Source organism: Dioscorea cayenensis, unplaced genomic scaffold (assembly GCF_009730915.1).
Source record: "Dioscorea cayenensis subsp. rotundata cultivar TDr96_F1 unplaced genomic scaffold, TDr96_F1_v2_PseudoChromosome.rev07_lg8_w22 25.fasta BLBR01001057.1, whole genome shotgun sequence".
Classification (NCBI taxonomy): Eukaryota; Viridiplantae; Streptophyta; class Magnoliopsida; order Dioscoreales; family Dioscoreaceae; genus Dioscorea; species Dioscorea cayenensis.
This window is the reverse complement of record NW_024087448.1, coordinates 4,293-20,000: the sequence shown is the minus strand read 5'-3', so window position 1 is coordinate 20,000 and position 15,708 is coordinate 4,293. Positions and strand designations below refer to the sequence as shown.

General features: G+C 31.0%; 1 pseudogene; it reads left to right on the top strand.

The window, feature by feature from the left end:
* Window positions 1-479: 479 nt before the first annotated feature.
* On the top strand, window positions 480-1,703 carry LOC120255541 (annotated as a pseudogene).
* Window positions 1,704-15,708: the final 14,005 nt, after the last annotated feature.

The following is a 15,708-nucleotide window of genomic DNA, read 5'->3' as shown; positions in this document are numbered from 1 at the left end:
AAGGGATTTTCTTAAAGGGGAATAAGAAGAGAGCGAGAAAAAAAGAGAAGGGAAAAAAATACAGAGAGTTTTGAAGAAAAAGTGAGTAAGAAAAAGAAGAAGAGAAGAGAGGGAGAAAATAAGGAGGTCGGAGAAGGTTGATATGTAAGAGAAGAAGTACTACATTTTTTTTTCTTAAAAAATTAGATAAAATAATAATAAATCTTATTTTTGCATGATTAACATGATGCTTCCATGCCTCTACATGCACCGGGCCCACCTTTTTAATGATGCTGTTTTTTTTTTTCTTTGAGACTGAGTGCATGTCATGCACATTCCATGCCTATGATGCTCCTTTCATGCATTAAAAAGAAAAATGCAATGGGTCCCGCCACTTTGTGATTCTCTCATGCATTTAAAAAAAAAAGAAAACACATACACGTGCATGCATCAATGATTAGCATGCATTTCTTTCCTTCTCTCTCTCGCGATCGAACACAATGGGTAGAAGACCGAAGAAGCCGAGGAAGGCGATGAAGAACGCTAAGAAAACCCATGCCGATGATGACGATGTATTCGCGGGTGAAGTTATGGACGACGAGATCGACGCCTATCATAAGCAGCGCGATGTGATTCCATTGGATTTTAATTCCGGAGATAGTGATTCCAGCGATGCGGAGCAGCCGGTCTTCAATCTTGGGAGGGACAATATTGATGACTCTGAAAATGGCATCAGCGACGTGATGAGGAAGTCGAAGCCCGCCGCCGCGAGGCCGAGGAGGAGCGTGCACTCGGGATCAGCTTTATCACCATAACCGCCGATCCTCCGGCCCTGCATCTAATGCTCACCATGGACCTCAGCGCCGCGAGAAGACCTTCTGATTTGTGGTGACCTCGAGATCTATGACCGCTCCTACATCGCGTCAGCCCTAAGAACAAGTGCCGCATGGAGCACTTCAAGACCAGGAATTTCTTCAAGGTCACCACTACCTACGACGCCGTCATCTACTGCCTCGCTAATGAAGATAAAACTACCATCTTTGTCACCGATGCTATCCCCTCCACCCTCATGTGCGCCCCGCACTCTGTTTACTCATGGGACATTGTCATCCAGCGCAATGGCAACAAAGCTTTTCTTTGACAAGCGTGATGGTTTCCAGCTTGATCTCTTGTCACTGAATGAGACCTCTCAGGAGCCGCTTCCTGAGGCAAAGGAAGAGAACAACTCTGCACACTCACTCGCCGTGGAGGCTATTTACATCAACCAGAACTTTTCATAGCAAGTGCTCGTCCGTGATGACAACAAGGTCGCCTTTGAGGAGCCTAACCCCTTCGCTGCTGATGGGAAGGAGCTCGCCTCTATTGCATACCGCTACCGAAGATGGAAACTTGACGATGACCTTCATTTGGTTACTCACTGTGAGGTCCATACTGTAACTGAAGTTAGAGAGCTCAAGAATAATGCCAACAAACTTGCCAAGTGGACCGGACGGGCTTTTCTTGCAAGTGCCGATTTGATGAAGATTGGATATGTCTCAAGAGTTCATCCAAGAGACCATTACAATCATGTGATTCTCAGTATGATTGGTTACAAGCCGTGGGATTTTGCTGCCCAGATCAATTTAAATGTTGCAAACATGTGGGGCATTGTTAAGTCAATAGTGGACCTAGGTATGAAGCTAAATAAGGGAAATATGTTTTGGTGAAGACATACTTCAAGGTTGTTATTCTTGGGTGAGTAAAAAAAAATATTGTTATACGAAAGGTGAGTAAAAGATGAAGGAAAAAAAAGGAAAAAATAAAAATGAAGGATGATTTAAAAATGAGTTAGAAAGAGAGAAGAAAAAATGAAGGATGAAAAAAAAATGAGGAAAAAAAATGAAAAAAGATGAGGGATGAGTGAAGAAAGAAGAAGAGATGAAAAATGAGAAAACTGAAATGAAAAAAATTGAAGGAAGGTAAAAAAAAAGGGAGAAGATAAGAAAATGAATGATGAATGAATTAATTGAGGCTATTTTGGTAATTTTCTTTGCAGGGCCTCCTCTAGAAAAATCCTATGAAATTTCTCTCATTCCACCATGAAGCTTGACTTTCTTGGGGTAACGAGAATTTCTATGAAATTTCTCTCATTCCCCCCTTGAGGTTTTGAATTTCTTGGGATAACGAGAATTTCTATGAAATTTAACGAGAATTTCTATGAAATTTCACTCATTCCACCTTGAAGTCTTGACTTTCTGGGGGTAACGAGAATTTTTTATGAAATTTCTATCATTCCACCTTGAAATTTTGATTTTCTTGGGGTAACGGAAAATTTTCATAAATTTCTCTCATTCCACCTTGAAATCTCGATTTTCTTGGGGTAACGGGAAATTTTCATAAATTTCTCTCATTCCACTTTGAAATCTCGATTTTCTTGGGGTAACGAGGAATTTTCCATAATTTCTCTCATTCCACCTTGAAATCTTGATTTTCTTAGGGTAACGAGGAATTTTCCATAATTTCTGTCATTCCACCTTGAAATTAATCTTGATTTTCTTGAGGTAAAGAGAAATTTTCTATGAAATTTTCTTTCATTCCACCTTGAAGTCTTGACTTTCTTGGGGTAACGAGAAATTTTCATGAAAGTCTTGACACTCTTGGGGTAAAGAGAGATTTTTTCCATTAAAAAAAAAAATCAAATGCTCTCTTCAAGCTCACTTTGAGATATTTTGACACTCATTGGGGTAAAAGAAAAATGTGAAATGAAAAGAAGGGTAAAAAATTTTCTTGAAGTGAAAAAAATGAAGAGTAGAAAAAAATATAAAAAAATGAAGAGTTCACAAAAACATCTCTTATCAACGCTCATAAAAAAAAAAGAAGAGTTGATAAAGATTTTCTTGAAGCTCACTTGGAGGTCTTTTTAATCCGTTGGAGTGAAAAGAGGCGAAATGAAAAGTGAAAAGAAAAGAATCATTTCTTTAAATGAAAGGAAGAGTAAAAAAAATGAAAAAAAAAAGATTTCACAAAAAAAAAAGATGATGAATGAAAGAAAAAAAAATGAATGAAAATTTTCACAAAAAAAAATGTCTCTCGTCAACACTCATTAAAAAAGTTGAGTTGGCAAAGATTTTCCTAAAGCCCATTATGAGATCTCTTTCACGAAAAATGAAGTAGAGAATTCAATTGGTAGATTAACAAACGGAAATCAAGTTCATAATTATCGCTTGAAATCCATTTTTTTTAAAAGCAAATCAAAATTATCAAGTTAATGACCTAACCATGTTAAGGGTCACAACTTAAAGAATCCAATGGTCAAGGCTTAAAAGCATTGAAGAGTCAAGACCTAAATGCCTCATGTAAGCGACAAATGCAACTCTGAAGTTTTAAAAAAACCAAGAAGTCAAAGATTTAAGGAGTTTCACAAGTCAAGGAGCTGGAGATTTTACAAGCACAAAGAGCCAAAGTCTTCAGCGATAAAAGAAGCAAAAGTGACAAAGTAGGCAACTCGTAAATGTAGAGTAGCCGTAGCTTGAACTGAGCGATGTGTCAAGACATAAACTCATATAAAGAAAAATAAATCGAAGAGGGCCACATCCGCAAAGCCAAAAGGATCGTCCGCCATACTTTTAGGGGCTGTTTGGTTACCTGCAACTAGCTGTAATGTAACTGGTTTTACATGTAAAATGTCTTGTTTGGGTCAGTGAAATCGGCTTTTACATGTAAATAGCTTTTGCAGCTTTTGATGTACTTTTGTGCATTTCAACTTACAAAGAATTTTTGTCGTAAGTTGAAATGCAAAGAAAACATTTGGGCTAAAATCACCATTCTTCACTCTCCAAATTATGCATTAAAAGAAAATGAAAACTTACATGTAATCAATTGTTAATATAATTAAACTTATACTTATTTATATTTTATTAAATTTATTTTTTTATTTAAAATATACCAATTTGTATTTAATTGTAATTAAAAAAAATATTTTTTTTATATAAAATTAAAGAATTTTATATATTTTTATTTTAATAAAATTATTATTAAGTTAAATAATTAATTAATTTACATTAGTGTTAAGAGTAGATGGGGAGAGTCAAATTAATTATTTAGAGTTAGTATTTAATTATTTAAGTTTCTTATTATTATTTGGCTTAGTTATTTGAGTTTCTGATTATTATTTTTAAATGTAATAAATACTTTATTAAATCATTTAATTTAATTTAAAAATTAAATTAAATTAAATTAAATTAATTATTTTAGTTTAAATTATTTTTTTAAAATGCATTAAATAATTAATAATAATACAGTATATTGGGGGTAATCTCACCCCCTCTACTTACAGACAACCAAACAGCCCCTTAGTGAAGGAGCTAAGAGCATCAGTCAAGCAAAAAAAAAAAAAAAATTGAAGAGCATGATAGAAATAGCTCTCTCGAAAAAAAATCTCTTGTTAAGCTCTCTTAGAGAATAGCTCTCTTACTTTTGTATTCTTGTCTATGATCATGTGTTTACATGCATCTTTGAAATTATTAAAAAAATTATTATGTTTACTCAGTTAATTCTCATTCACACTTGTTTCTTAATCGGAGGTTCCCATGACATTGTCTGGGGTAATTAATATTAGGGGCTTACCCCTAATAGGAGTCATGAACCCGCAATCATTTGAAACATAAAAAAATAAAATTTGATTTGTGATCCATGTTTTTCAATTGGTCAATCCTTAATTAAAGGCCAGGTGAGTGGAAAGAAAGGAGCCCACATTATTCTTCTTTTTCTTCTTCTTCTACTACTGCTTCTTATTATCTATTTATTTATTTATTATTATTAACATAATTCTTCTTTTCTTGTTATTCTTGTTCTTATTTATTATTATTATTATTATTTATTTATTTATTTATTTTTATTATTATATTTCCTTTTATTCTTCTTATTCTTATTTTTTTATTATTCTTCATTTTTCTTCTTCTACTTCTACTGCTTATTATTTATTTATTTATTATTATCATTATTGTTATTATTAACTTATTCATATTTTTTATTATATTTCTTCTTATTCTTCCTCTTCTTCTTATTTTTTTATTATATTTATTTTTCTTTTCTTTTTCTTCTTCTTCTTCTTCTGCTTCCTACTATAATTATTTATATATTATTCTTTTTCTTGTTCTTCTTCTTGTTCTTCTTCTTCTTCTTCTTCTTCTTCTTCTTCTTCTTCTTATTATTATTATTATTATTATTATTATTATTATTATTATTATTATTATTATTATTATTTTCTTCCTCTTCTTCTTCTTTATACTATTAATTATTATTTTCCATATTTTTTAATATATTTCTTCTTCTTATTATTCTTATTTATTTATTTATTTATTATTATTGTTAATTATTTTCATATTTTTTAACATATCTCTGCTTTTTCTTCTTCTTGTTATTATTATTATTATTATTATTATTATTATTATTATTTGTTATTCTTCTTAGTTATTTATTCATTTTCTTATTTTTATTATATTTATTGTTCTTTTTCTTCTTCTACTTTTTCCACTCTTCTTATAATTAATTAGTTAATTTATTATCATTATTATTATCTTATTTTTTTATTTATTATATTTATTATTTTTTATTATATTTATTGTTCTTTTTCTTCTTCTACATTTTATTATTATTGTTATTGTTATTATTATCTTCATCATCATCATCATCATCATCATCATCATTATTATTATTAGTTCCATATTTTTTTATTATGATTTTTCTTATTATTATTATTATTATTATTATTATTATTATTATTATTATTATTATTATTATTATTATTTGTTTTTCATCTTTGTTATTTATTATTTTCTTATTGTGGGCTCCTTTCTTTCCACCCGGCCTTTAATTGGGATTGACCGGTTGAAAAGCATGGATCACAAATCAAAATTTAATTTTTTTTTTTATATTTCAGATGATTGCGGGTTCATAACTCCTATTAGGGGCAAGCCCCCAATATTAATTACCCTAGACAATGTCATGGGAACCTCCGATTAAAAACAAGTGTGAATGAGAAGTAACTAAATAAACATGATAATTTTTTTCTATATTTAATTTCAAAGATGCATGCGAATACATGATCATAGACAAGAATACAAAAGAAGAGAGCTATTCTCTAAGAGAGCTTAACAAGAGATTCTTTTTTTAGAAAGAGCTATTTTTTTATCATGCTCTTCAAAAAAATTTATTTTTTTAGTCGCGCTCTTAGCTCCTATACTCGAAAGTGTGTCGAAGACCCTCTTAGCTTTGTGGATGTAGCTCTCCCTCGATTTTTCTATGTGGGTTTGTGTCTTGAAACATAGCTTAGTCCAAGTCGCGACCACTCTGCATTTACGAGTTGCCTACTTGGCCACTTTTTGCTTCTTTTTATCGTGAAGACTTTGGCTCTTTGCGCTTGAAAATCTCCAGCTCCTCGACTTGTGAAACCCCTCAAGTCTTTGGTTTCTTGGTGCCTTAAAAACTTCGGAGTTGCATTTGTCGTTTACATGATGCATTTAGGTCTTAGCTCTTCAATGTTTTTTTGAGCCTTGACCATTTTGATTTTTTTAAAGTCGTGACCTTTAGCAGTGGTTAGGTCATTAACTTGATAATTTTGACTTGATTTTTAAAAATGAACCTCAAACTCATTTTTTTGAGAGACCTCATAATGAGCTTAGGGAAAAATCTTTTGCCAACTCAACTTTTTCAATGAGTGTTGACAAGAAGCATTTTTTTTTTTTGTGAAAAATTTTCATTCATTTTTATCCATCATTTTTTTTTCGTGAAATTTTCATTTTTTTACTCTTCCTTTCATTTCAAGAAAAAGATTACTTTTCATTGTACCTCTTTTCACTCCAACGGGTGTCAAAAGACCTCCAAGTGAGCTTAAAGAAATCTTTGTCAACTCTTCTCTTTTTATGAGTGTTGATGAGAGATATTTTTTGTGAACTTTTCATTTTTTTTTTACCACTTCAAGGAATTTTTTATTCTTCTTTTCATTTCACCTTTTTACTCCAATGAGTGTCAAAAGACCTCAAAGTGAGCTTGAAGAAAGGGTTTGATTTTTTTTAGAAAAAATTTCTTTTTACCCCAACAGTGTCAAGACTTCAAGGTACGTGGAATTAGAGAAATTATAAAAAAATTTCTCGTTACCCCAAGGAAGTCAAGGCTTCAAGGTGGAATGAGAGAAATTTCATGAAAAATTTCTCGTTACCCTAAGAAAGCCAAAAGCTCAAGGTGGAATTAGAGAAAATATGAAAATTTTCCGTTACCCCAAGAGAGCCAAAGCTTCATGGTGGAATTAGAGAAAATATGAAAATTTTCCGTTACCCCAAGAGAGCCAAAGCTTCATGGTGGAATTAGAGAAAAATATGAAAAATTTTTCTCGTTACTCCCAAGAAAGCCAAAGCTCAAGGGTGGAATTAGAGAAAAATATGAAAATTTCCCTCATTACTCCCCAAGAGAGCCAAAAGCTTCATGGTGGAATTAGAGAAAAATATGAAAAATTCTTTCCTCAGATTACCCCAAGAAAAACTCAAAGCTCAAGGTGGAATCTAGAGAAAAATATGAAAATTTTACTCATTATCCCCAAGAGAGCCAAAGGCTTCATGGGTGGAATTAGAGAAAAATATGAAAAATCTTTCTCGTTACTCCCAAGAAAGCCAAAGCTCAAGGTGGAATTAGAGAAAAAATATGAAAAATTTTTCTAGCTATCCCCAAGAGAGCCAAGGCTTCATGGTGGAATTAGAGAAAATATAAAAAAATTTTTCTCATACTCCCAAGAAAGCCAAAAGCTCAAGGTGGAATTAGAGAAAAATTTTTATGAAAAAGTCTCTACTCCCGAGAAAGTCAAGGTGGAATTAGAGAAATTTCATAGGATTTTTTTCTAAAGGAAGCCTCTGAAGAAAAAAATTACCAAAATACCCCCACTCAAATTCATCCTTTACTTTTTCCCTCATTTTTACTCTCTCTTTTAACCCATCCTTTTCATTTTCCCATATTTTCCTTTTCTTCTCTCATTTTACTCACCCTTCCATTTTTTTCCATATTTTTTTGTCTTCTCTCTTTTTTCAAATTCACCCTTCATTTTTTTCCATATTCTTGTCTTCTCTCTTTTTCAAATTCACCCTTCATTTTTTTCCATATTTTTTTCCTTCTCTCTTTTCAGATCTCACCCTTCATATTTTCCCTTTTCTTTTTTCACTAACTTTTCACCATTTTTTTTTCATCTCTTTTTTTCATCACTCATCCCTCATTTTTTCAATTTTTTTATTAATTTTTTTCTTTTTATCCTTCATTTTTTCTTCTCTCTTTCTAACTCATTTTTTTAAAATCATCCTTCATATTTTTTTAATCTTCATTTCTTTTCATCATTTTTACCAAAAATGCCTCTCACAAATAAACTCTTCCTCTATTCTTCAAAACAAAATATCATTGTTCTCTCTAAGGAGAACCATATGTAAGCTGCTAGTGAGAATAAAAGCAGGTAGCCTGCAACACGAACAAACAATGTCTTCCTTTCGAGCTTGCAGCCATTCATTTGTATAATAGCACTTAAAGTGGATGCAATTATCCTCTGCTCAAGCTTGTTTGTTTGTCCTTGATCACACGTACCAAATGATGAATACTATTCTATCAGTCTACTATCATCCCAGTGCATGGAAGAGAAATAACATGGTTATTAACCTTATCAATCACTTTCTTATTCTTGCCGTCTTTCTTCCAATACAGAATTCGATACTATACTGACTTAGCATGGCCTCTTTGGAATAGGAGGCGAAGGACTTTTGAATGGAGACACACCTTCATCTCCAGCCTCACAAACATCACACAAGGAATTGGCCTAGTTACTCTTTGCATAGATTACTCTCTGTCTCAACTTAGCCAGCTCCAATAACCTAGAATGCTTGTACTCATTAGCTTCATCTTCAACAGGAACTAGGAGACTCTCAACCATCTTTACAGATGCACCCAAAGAATCCTGTGCCTCTGCATCTACACAGACATGCAAACTCTTGTGTCTTTCTTCATAGACCGGGCCTCTCGTACTTTCTCAATCTCTCATCTTTTGCAGAACCTTTACTTCGGATAAGGATCCTAACGTCCATTTTCTTATCCATTCTCCTTTGAGTGTTCTCACGAGGATCAATAATAAAGCCGAGAAGCTTATATTCTGGGTTCTCTTCTATAGGAATATACAGCTTCTTATAGACTCTATGAGGCCATACAACCATCACCGATTAAAAATGGTTTCTGGCACAAACACAGTGAGGGAGAGAGAGAGAAGACGGAGGGCATCGAAAAGAGGTTGTTGCACACCAGATCGCAGATTAAGTCAAGACCGGCTTTTTGGTTGTGAGTGCACACAGGAGCAACTTGGTACTCGTTGATGGCGGTTCTCGTGATGTTGGAGCGGAGGTGGGCTGTGAATGCACGCATCAGACCACTGACTTCGCACTCAATGTTGAGGACTTTTGAGGCCCGGATGCGCGTTGATGAGATCGTCGGCGTGTTTTTTCATGGATGCGCACAGCGTCGCGGTGAGAGGTTAGGGATGGAAAAAGGAAAAAGTGGAAGCTTTTGGCCCCATATCCCCACTTGTAGACGTCGGTGACGAGGTTGTACAAGGTGTTGACGAACACAGGGACGCTGGTACAGTTGCCGGTTGTCTCCTTCGGTAATCGCCAAAAAACCGGCACTGCTTATTCTTGTTCTGAACCTTGTTCCTTGTGATGGAACCCATCTTGAGGTCGACGGCGCACTTTCCCTTGACCTCGGCGGCGCCCATCGCCGATCAGATCCGGGGTTTTGATGGAGAAGATAATGATAAAATAAAGAGAGAGAGAGAGAGAGAGAGAGAGGGAGAGAGCACGAGAAAGAGAAAACACGGGAGAGAAGAAAAGAGATTCATGCTAACTTGGATCATGATGCATGTATGTGCATGTGTTTTTAAATGCATGAAAGAATCACAAAATGGTGGGACCCATTGCATTTTTTTCTTCTTAATGCATGAGAGATAGATCATGGGCAGCATATACATGCATGACATGCATTCAAAAAAATTATTCAAAAAGGTGGGACCCATTGCATTTTTCTTCTTAATGCATGAGAAATGGATCATGGGCAGCATATACATGCATGACATGCATTCAAAGAAAAAAATTAAAAAGTGGGGCCCGTTGAATATAAATGTATGATCATGTTCATCATGCAAAAATAAGACACTTCATTATCCCTCATTATTTAGATGGGAAGTATTAAAAAACAAATATTGTAACCTATTTCTTGTCGAAATAATCCCGTTGTTTTTCACCGGCTTTCTTTTGTCATCCGTCAAACTCTCTTCGACTTCTTCACACCTTCCTCTCCCCGCCTTCCTTTTCTTCTTCCTTCTCCCTTCTCCTTTTTTTTCTTCTCACTTTTCTTTAGAGCTCTCTGTATTTTTTTTCTTCTCCCTTTTTTTTTTTTTTCTCAGTCTCCTCCTTGTCCCTTTTTTTTGTCCCAAAAATCCTCAACACTCCGAAGAATCTCCAACTCCCGGAGAGATAAAAAATTTTGAATTCAAAAATTTCATATCCCTATCCATAATCTTTTTTTATATATTTATTTTTTTATTTTTATTTATGAATTTCCCTCCCTTTTTTATTATTGTTCATATATTTTTGAAATTTCAAATGAAAATATATATATGCTTTATATATCTTTAAATATATAAATATATATATATATATATATTCTCTTTTCCTTTTTTTAGCATCCGTTCTCCCAAAAAATCCTCAACACCCCGGAAAAATCTTCAATCACGTGAGATTTTTTTAAAAAATTTAAATTCAAATTTTTCCAATTCTTATCACTTCTTCTTCTTCTTTGAATTTAAATTTCTTTTTAAAAACTTCAAACTCCCTCTTTTTCCCTCTCTCTTTTATTCATTTTTCATTTTTATAAATATCTTATTATTATTTTTATTTTAATAATAAATTCCTAATGGAATTAGGGAATTAAAAGAAAACCATATAAACAAATAGGTACTTGGAAAAATTAAACTATTTATTTATCAAATTATAAAAATTAATAATGATAAATATCATATCTCTTATTAGATTAATATTTTTTAAAACAACTCTTGGTTAATTCATCTCTATAATAAATTTATGTCTTTTATTTATTTCAGTTCATGTTTTCCTTAATCAGTTAATATTTTATATTAATATTTAAATAACTTTTCAAAATATAAATTTAGGGTAATTCATCTAATAATAAATTAAAGGTATTTATTAATCAAATTATAAAATTGATAATGATAAATAGTGTACTTTATCTTATTTTTAATTTTATAGTCTATATTTGGAAATTCAAATTTCATTAATAAATCAATTATTCAATATATTATTTGTTAATTTCTAATTTATTTGTTGTATTTGTTAATTGTGATGCTTTTAATTGATTAGGTTAAGGGGCCATTTGGTTTGCGGTAATGTTATATTACCACATAAGGAGATTACTATAGTAATGAGATCGGGATAGCTATATGCCTAGGAATGTTGTGATAATTTATGATAACCATGTTTAGTTGAGAACTCATATTACATAGAAAATTTTAAATTTCCCAAAATACCCTTGTATTTACAATTTTTAGCAAGTTCAAATTCAAAATAAAATAAAATTTGAGGTCAAAATAATTAAATTATAATATCAAAATTAGTTTTTGCATATTTTTCTCAAAATACTTTTATATCTAAAATTTTGATCAAATGGAAAGTTTAATTTTCGAAGTTGAAATAAAATAAAATTTGAGGTCAAAATAATTAAATTATAATATCAAAATTAATTTTTGCATATTTTTCCCAAAATACTTTTATATCTAAAATTTTGATCAAATGGAAAGTTTAATTTTCGAAGTTGAAGATATTCCCAAAATAACATTATTGAAATTTTTTTTTTTTATCCAATGGGTAAATTATGCGGTCTTTTGAAAAATTATATATATTTTTAAACAAGAGATATTTGTCTTAAAAAATGCTTTTGATTCCACCATCTCTGGTCACTCTCATCATTGGGACTGAAATTTATGCTTTGGCTCATCCCAAAAATTTACTCTTTGCCCACTCAAACCCAAATCCAACGAGCCTCATGAAATGTTTAGGGCGGCCTGGGCCTGCCCTAAATGTTAAATTGAGCCCATGGCCCAGCTCATGGGCTAGCTTACTTTGGATCGATTTTTGGATCGATTTGGGATCGGTCTATTGTTATTTCTTTTTAACTTTAATCAATATTTTATTTTTTATATTTTTTTATTGTAAAAAAATATAATATAAGATGCGATAGTGATACCATATAAACTTATAAAAGTATATTTTTGAGAATTGATTATCAAATTATTCTCAAATATTCTTTCTCTTAAATTAGCTCCTCTAATTATGTCATTGTCTATTTTTAATATGGCAAATATTTCAAATCTTTGTAACTTAGGATCAAAAATATGTTCTTATCTTTTTAGATCATTCTATGATTCTATCAATGTATAAAAATAGGGCCTATATATACTTGCTTGATCATTCTATCATTGTTTATTCTTTTGTGAAATTTTTTTCAAATTTTTACATTATTAATATTTAATAATAAATCCAATGGGTCAGCTCATGGGTCAGCCTGTTAGAGTAGCCCATATCCAATCCAAAGTTTGTTTGGGTCGGGCTTGGATTGACCTGTTAAACAATAACTTTAGATTGGGTTTGGATCGGGCTAGGCCGCTGAGCCAAATGATGAAAGTGACATCTTGGTAATCCAAAAGTGGCCACCTATTTTTAGTGGTAATGGGATTACAAGTTTCTAATAATATCCCAATGTTGGTGAATCGGTGGTAATGTGAAAACATTACTGCAAAACAAACGAAATTTCACTAAAGATTCGATGGGATTGGTAATGCAATAGAAATTGTGAATGCTTGCCGCTATTGGTAAAATTTCTATTGTTGAAGATAACATTTTTATAAAAGTAGGTGGCACTCCAATTACTCAGATTTCAAGCAATAAGATAAAAATAATGAAGTAAGAAATAACGTATCCGTAATTTATTATTTCATTATTTTAGTATTTTATAAAGGACAACTTTATTTGTGTTAATTTTGTCAGTTTAGCTCCATTAGATTCAAGATTACCATTAAATTAAATGAAGATAATATAATTTATTTAAATTATATGCTATGAATATTAATATTACGACTCATCATTAATATGGATATCAATAATTTCATTAAGTATATCATTAATCGGTTTAATATAAATAGATTGTCAGTTTATATTTAATTTTTCATTGGGAAACAATAATCAATCCAGATTATTCTATAAATTAATTTAAATTATATAATAAAATTGTACCGCCCAAGAAGAAAATTAATTTATTTAAAAAAATAAAAATATTTAAGAAGGAAACCATTAATAGGCGCATACACACACACACATATATATATAACGAAATATTTTTAAATATTTTGTTTTCCCATACCAAAAACATCTAAAAATTAGATTCTTCTGAAAGTAATGTGTTACTTATATGTAATAAATTTATTACCATTTACTTATATATTCTCAATATGAAATTAATTTAAAAATTTACTTAAAAACTAAATATTTTTTTAATTAAGAATTATAAAAACTACTCAAGTGAAAAAAATTTTTGTCATATCATTATTGTATTAATTAATTTGAAGAAAACAAAGAATAAAGAATAATTTATGCTAGCAATTACCAATGTATATAAATATACAAATATAATTCAAAAACAATTACTATAGTTTCAAAAATCGAAGAAACTTTTGATATATGAATATAGTTGAATATGACTTTTTGATAATTGTTAGTTATTAGAGGGGTGTATTACAAGGGCATGAAAATATTTGTAATTTAGTTTTAAATTACTTACAAATTATTAGAGGAATTGTATGGCTAAACCACTAAGGTATTTATAATTTAATCCTAAATTAATTATGATTTATTGAAAACCATAAATTATAAATAAAATGCAGTACAAGACCATCGAATTCATCTTTTTGTATATGATTTTATCATGGCATTTTTACTAATCTACAAAGGTGATAAATATTTTTTTATCACTTAACTTTATTTGACTAATCCTTTAACTTCGATAAAAAGTAATATTATTTGATTGTAATATTTATTATGAATATTAGTATTTAACTAGAAATCATCCACTTTCATTAGAAAAATCAAAAATTAATTGAAGTGATTAGCAATAATTAGGGATGAAGGTGCAAGGATATTGATGGGAATGGTAATACTTTAAAAATTATTGTGGATTCATGAGTACTTGTAGCTGATTGGATAAAACTGATAATGATTTTATAATTTGAAACATGATTGGAAATCGATATAATTTGACAATTAGTAGAGGTTAACTCGGACTATAATATGTGCTAATATCAAAATATATATGCTAATATCTTGTGTAAAGCAAACAGTCTTAGGAATAGTAAAAGTGTACAAAAACAGAATTTTATGGATTTTATGAATCCAGATTTTTTCATTAATTTGATTGTTTTAGAACTTTGATTTTTATTTAAAAATAAAATATCGGGTGGCCCAGCTCAGCACCAGCCAACCCAGACTGGGTAGTACCCTTTATTGGACAATTCTTAGGTGGGCAGATTATGTCAGCCAAGACAGTCAGCAAATGGACTTTATTGATCCAATTAACACCACCAGGTTTATTTTTTAAATGAGACAAAGACCCCACGTTATCAATCAACAATGATGGAAAGATGAATGAAATCATTATTGACCATGTTTCATAGGTCCATGCGTGATCCCCTAATTAATGTACAACTTGTGTATTTTCATAAATAAATAAAATTAAATATATAATATTAAAAAGCCTTTATAAAACAATTTAGATTTTTTTTCCTCACTTAAACGTGGTTTTTAAAAATATTATATATATATATATATATATTTATTTAATTACCTAAATAAATAATTAAAAAATACAGAATTATGTAAGACGGTGAATGCGCCACAGACAATTTCTTTTCACCTCTTTTTATTTTTTTTTTTTACAATTTTACATTTTAACCTAAAATATTTTATTATATTTGTATTTTTTAATAGTTTTTTAATACAATATTTTTACATTCTAACCCATAAATTTTTTTCACCGTTTTCCTTTGTATGCACGCTTCTGTATTTGTTTTAGTTACTTATTTAGGTAATTAATTATATATATATATATATATATATATATATTATTAAAAAAAAAGGCCTCTAAACGTTCAAAACAAAATGAATAAAATTTTTTTTTTGTAAAATGGTTTTAATTTAAACTGCCTCGTTGTCGGTGCGAGTCAAGCGCTATGGAGAAGTGCGGAAATAAACATGCTCTATGAGAATTTATTGAAAGTTCACACATCATCACTAAGCCCTAAATAAGGAAACTATAAATAATCGTTACAAAAGAAAAAAGATTATTGGCGGGCAGATGCATGTGGTTTAGGGAAGGCATCTCATCAAAATTTGCTCCTCATCCAAACCCCCGCAAAGTCGAGATCTCATCATCATGACTTTCGGAGGAGACGCCATTCTTCCCAATAAACTCCCAAGGGCCAAAGATCATCTAAGTCACTTGAAGGTCGGAGTTTAAAGAGATAGTAACATCTCGCTGGGGATCAAAGCTCCTCCAAGGTAAAGGTTCAACAATGGAGCTAGTCTTTGAAAGACTAACCTTGGGATAAGC